This window comes from Asparagus officinalis, chromosome 3 (assembly GCF_001876935.1).
Source record: "Asparagus officinalis chromosome 3, Aspof.V1, whole genome shotgun sequence".
NCBI lineage: Eukaryota > Viridiplantae > Streptophyta > Magnoliopsida > Asparagales > Asparagaceae > Asparagus > Asparagus officinalis.
Genome location: NC_033796.1, coordinates 106,890,308 through 106,896,535, shown reverse-complemented (window position 1 = coordinate 106,896,535; position 6,228 = coordinate 106,890,308).

Sequence of the window (6,228 nt, the reverse complement as noted above, 5' to 3'; positions counted from 1 at the left end):
ACTAATTTGTGTATTTAACGGTAGCAATTAGTCTTTGAGCGCAAATTAGAAAATGAGTATAATTCATGGGGTAGAGTGACTGTTATGTGTAGAGTAAATCACAATCGCCAATTAGATAAATAAAACGATTATCATAAAAAGTAGTAATATCTCCACTGCTTTTTTGTAGTAGAGAGGATCCAAATTGTTATAGCTCCTTTTACACCTAACATGTTCCCACAATAATGAGAAAACTTATTAAAATTTTAGAATTGGTACAGTGTTCGATTTGTATTGACCTTTTAACCGATTGTTCTGATTTTTGCGGTTCCCACTGGTAATGTGTATTGTATAATGAGACGCATGTTATGTTATCCAGGGATCGATTATAATGATACATTGGTCTCCAAATGCAAATGACAATTGAAACTGAGATCAACTAAATTTGATCCATTATGATGTAGTTTTATGGTTGGTGTTGTTTCTGAACTGTAACCCAAAGTGAAATCTTTCATGCGAGTGTTCAAAGAGATCCGGTATCCTCGTCAGAAAAAAAAAATTTACTACTTTGAACGCAATTTACAGGACAAAAAATTCATGGGATCAAGTGTATCCATGGTGACCCATTATTTTCTTGAGATTTCCTCCAAGAAATGTGGCTTAAAAAGTGACGTGTCATCTGTGTACTTGGTCCCCATTGTTCTAAGACGTCCAAACGTAATTTCTTCTTTTTAATTATAACAACTTCCGTTCCTGTGGATTTCTTTTTTGGGAGAGAATTTAGGATAGTAAGCAACTTACTGTAAATACTAATATACTGTCATATATGGTTCAATTTTAGAATCTTATAATTTGTAAATGTAGCTGTAAGTGTTCGTTTCGGAACTAAGGTTCCTTGGGTTTGCAATTGAAAATGTTCTGCTCATGAGCTATGTTCAAATCCGCATAATCCGTCAGTTACATGTAAGATGTCCATGTCTACATAAATAGATGCTTGCAATTGATTCAAAATTCCCTACTTGTATGTGACGACAGTTACAATACTAACAGCTACAGAAGCCAAATATGTTAAAAGATCCTATAAATAACCTCTATAAAACATCAAAAAAGCCAGCCCAATATCTCCTCTTCGCTGCCAAGTCCAAGGATCCGAACTAAGCTGATTTCCCAACTATTTTATAGAGGATTAAGGGGTGTAACCGCCCCCTTAATTCTCTCTATAATGGGGTTGAATGGGGTGTAACCACTCCTTAATCCGCTCCTAAGTGGGGCGGAAATCCCTCAAATCGTGGGTAGAAAATGGTTTCTGGAACCGTTCAGTTCGTGCTTTGAACGAGTCAAATATTGAAAATAACGTTCTGGGCCCGAACTCTGCGTTTTAGACTTGAAACGCATAGTTGGGCCTGTTTTAGGCTGAAAACGCTGTGTTCGCACAGCGTTGTAAATCTAAAACGCAGAGTTGGGACGCAGAGATGAACTCTGCGTTTTTGAGTCCATGAATTCTGCGTTTTCAACTGGAACGTTGGGATGACCTCTGCGTTTTGAACTTGAACGCTGGGGATGAACCCTGCGTTTTGAACTTGAACGCTGGGGATGACCTCTGCGTTTTGACTCTAGAACGCAGACATGACCTCTGCGTTTTTACTCTAGAACGTGGGCATGACTTCTGCGTTTTGATTTGAAGAGACCATCAATTTGTAATCTTTTTTGCTAGAGCGTTGTAAAGACTGTCATTTTGTAACCTTCATCTTGGCTCCTTGAAAATATGAGAGTTGTCAGATTGTCACTCCCGATGTTGATTGTGAATGCTGTTAAATAGAGCTTTTATCAGTTGTGGTGAAGGTTATCAGATTGTAACCTTCATTGATCTATGTGAAAGTCTTCAAATTGTAGCCTTCTGGAAGCCGTCAAATTATAACTTCCATCATTGGTGTTTGATGGGGATAAGCTATCTGCAGTAATTTTTAGACAATCTACAATTATGTTTTTGGTTTATAGACCTAATAACTATAGTTTATATCCTTTATTAAGTCTATAAAATAATTTTACAAAGTTTTAAAATATTGTTTAAGTCAAAATATCAAAAACATGTATGTTTAGTTTTTATGTTTTTGGACTATTTTGTAAAATGGTGAGTTTTCGCTTTTGCGAAGTACAATTCCAAAAAATATTTTTATAACAGGTTTATTATCATGTTTACAATCATTTTCCAAAGTTTTACATTTTTTCGAACTTATTTTCTATTTTTAAAAGAGGTTTGAAAATCAGATTTACTATTTGTTTCTGGCTGATAATAACTTGTTATCAGTCGACTGATGAGTTTTATCAATCGACCGATGAACTCGTCTGGAAAGTGCAAAAGTTTTTGTTTTTGCGACTAATAAACTATCAGTCGATTGATGTGTTCATTAATCGACTGATAACTTTAGTTGACCGATAAGCTCTTCAGTCGACCGATGAACTGTTAGCTGCATATAAAGGCTAGCTCATCGGTCGACCTGCAGTTTTTTAATGGCTAGTTTTTCAAGATTTTCAGGTTTCTATTTTTTTTATCTTTTTTCTTTATTTTCTCTTGGTTTTGGGGCTTGTTCTATGATCTTATATATACCCTATTGCCATAACTATTTTCACCTAATCAAAGAGAGTTTTAATCAAGTTTTATAAGGGTTTAAAGTTTGTTTAAGTTTTGTTTGAAGTTTGTTTTGTGAAAAAATTTTCACAAGAGGAAGAGGAGATTATCCATTCTTGTTTGGGCTTCAATCTACATCCCTCCACTCTTGTTTTAGAGAAGTTTTTTTAAACTCGTTATCTAGCTTGTTTATGCTTAATTTGTCATATTTATTTTTGCTAGATTAAATTGAGTTTATATTTGATTTTACTCTTTGTTTACAGACACAACCTATTGAGCTTTTAGTATTTTCATACATAGTATATTTGGGGTTGTGAGATTGTAACATTGAGTTGGGCTTAATTGAGTTCTCACTTTGTTTAGAGAACAAATCATTTGTTGTTGAGCTTTCATTTGTAAGGTCACATTGTCTTGCACAAATACACCAAGAGGAGTGTAGAGATGAGAGACGTGGTCGGTTCCAAGAGGAGTGGGGTCGGTGGTAAAACCTAGAGGTAGGTCGTAATTCCTAACACTTGAGGAAGGTGACACGTGAGTGGCCAACACTTGAGGTGGTATTTGTGTAGTTACAAGTGTGAGTTGTAAAGTTTTTGGTAAGCTAGAAAATCGAGTGTGGAGGTATAAACGTTTTTTGGGTGAGCGTCGAAAACCTGGTTGTGTAGTGGATTCTCCCCGGGAGTGGGGAGCGGAGACGTAGGTCGGAAGGACCGAACTACATGATCATTTTCTTGTGTTTGAGTTTGGCCTTGATGTATTTCTTTTGTACTTTGTTATATTTCACATCGCCATTGGTTCATGTTATTTCGCCCTTGTTTATATTGCATATCCTTACATATAATTGTTGTACATCATTCTTTCTAGGATATACTTGTTAATAAGTTTTAATTTGGCATTAATATCGAATTAGATTAGCATAAACTCTATTCACCCCCTTCTAAGTTTCTTTCAGACACTAGTATTATCAAAATAGCTAGTAATCATGTATTTCATGAGCGCACCAAGCATATCAAGATTGACTATTATTTTACACGTCACCAGTTTATCAGTGGCACTTTTTCCTTACCTTACATCAGATCTCAGATGCATTTGGCTGATTTCTTCACTAAATTCTAGACCTTCCGGCATCATCTCTTTTACGTAAGCAAACTATTGTTGGTTGATCCACCATGAGTTTGAGGGGGGTGTTAAAGTATATGTAAATCCTAGTTTAGTCCCACATCGATTATGTGTAGAGAAGTAGTCTTTTGTACATCTATATATTTGGCCTAGAACCTAATAGAAAGAGTATGAGATTTCCTCAATATTCTGAGTTTAACAAAGTTGATGATTAATTATATGTAAGATAATTATATTTATAATTGAGCAAAATTTGTGTCAACTTAAGTGGATAGCAAAAAAGTTGTCCACCAAACTTTTTAGTCACGCATATTGCCTAGGGATCCTTGCGTGATATGAAAAGATTTTTTATATTAATAAATGAGTGGCTAGGAAGCTTGTAACCATCAATGCAATTACTTTTACCCTCCAAATCATTGTATTCGCTAACTTAACCCCTGAATTGTTGATTGTCATCAAATATACCCCTCATCTTAATTGTTAGAGATATAATTAGAGCATTCTATTGGATTCAACTACAATTGTTTAATAAGTTCTCCTCTACGCTTACATGCTCCTTGATATCAAACATCCTCAACAAATTCTAGGTGTCAAAGCCTAAGTTCCATCTTCGACCCCAAGTAAGCAAATTCTAGGTGGGTAAAATAGTCAGATTAGTATATTTTTTAGAGCCTTGGTGACATGTTGGTATATTTTCTTTTAGTTTTGTCAGATTGGTATAAATTTTTGACTCCGGCGCCATATAGACCTTAAATTTGGCCGGAGTTACTGTTCTGACCATGGCTGATGGGATTTTTTACAAAAAACCCCCTTATCCAATACAATTTCCTACTCCTAACCCTCCCTCTCCCTCTTCCTCCTCATCCTCTTCAACCTCCCCCTCTCCCTCCTCCTCCTCATCCTCTTCTTCCTCCTCATCCTCTTCAACCTCCCCCTCCCCCTCCTCCTCCTCATCCTCTCCTCATCCTCTTCAACCTCCCCCTCTCCAACCTCCTCCTCATCCTCTTTCTCCTCCTCCTCATCCTCTTCAACCTCCCCATCCTGATGTAATCATGAAAAATCCAAAGCAAAGTCAAAGTAAAAAAAACAGATCTTCTCTATTGATTATCACTTAAATCAAACAAAATTACTCAAATCATCTACGGTCTACACTGGAGCAGACATGAGTCGAAACTGTTGGCCTCTTTGTTTTGATGATGTTTAACAAATAATTTATATCTAATATTATTTGTCTAGTGTTTGTGTCTTGTATTCATTGTAGACAAACAATAAGTTAGAGGATGGATAGAATTGCGCTTCAACGATCAAATCCAATGGAGGTTGGCGGAATAGTGGTTGAAGCCTATGCAACTCAAGTTAAAGATTTAAGTTCATGCTTCATCTGCGAGTTTACCAAGAAGAGCCTATTGAAGATCAAGATCATTGCTTGGTATATTTAGTTTAGGTGTTTATATTATGTGTGTTGGTACTTTAAGCTCAATATAATATACACACACATTTTAGTTTTGGTTTCTATGTATAATAGCTTTATATATACATATATGTTTTTGGTTTCTATGTATATATATGATTACATATATACATTCATGTTCTTGAGTTTTCATGTTTATAAATATGAAATTAAATATTTCATATTTATCATTGTGTTTTGGTTTAACTACATAGATATGAAACAATAAACAAAATTATTCACATTTTCATTTGTTTCATATTCTATTGTATTTTAGAATTTATTACATAGAATATGAAATTTTAAGAAAATATTGTTTTCTTGGTTTATGGACTTAACAATAATCATATATATATATATATGAACTTAACAATAATCATATACATATTTTATTAAGTCTACAAAATTATTTTGTAATGTTTCAAAACATGGTTAAGCTAAAATGTCAAAACTCATGTGTTTACATTTTTATGTTTTGGACTATTTTGTAAAATGATGATATTTTTCATTTGGGAGATCTTTTTAAAAACCAGTTTTTATAACATGTTTATTATCATGTCTACAATCATTTTTCAAAGTTTCATAATTTTTGGAATTTGTTTGATATTTTTAAATAGGGTTTCAAAATCAGAAATTTGTTTCAAACCTGGAAATTCATGTATCAGTTTGCGGTCGGGAGCTCGCGGTCAGACTGTGGAGGTCGACCGTATGTAGTTCGGATTATTTTGTGTCGCACCGCCACGGTCGACCGTCTGTCTTTTCGAGCCCAGTTTTACCTTTAGTTGCTCGCGTCAAACGCGAGTTTTCCACGGTCGACCGCCGATCGCCAAACGGCTTTTGGGTTGCTCGCGGTCAACCGCGAGTTTTCCACGGTCGACCGCCGATCGCCCAACGGCTATTTTTGGCATAGAATCAGATTTCTGATTTTTAGGCTTTTTGGTCTTTTCCTTTGGGGTTTTTGGCTGAGGTTTTGGGTGGCTATAAATACCCCCTTGCTCTCATCTCTCAAGTAATCCAAGAAGTTTTTAAAAACAAGGTTTAATAAGGGTTTAAG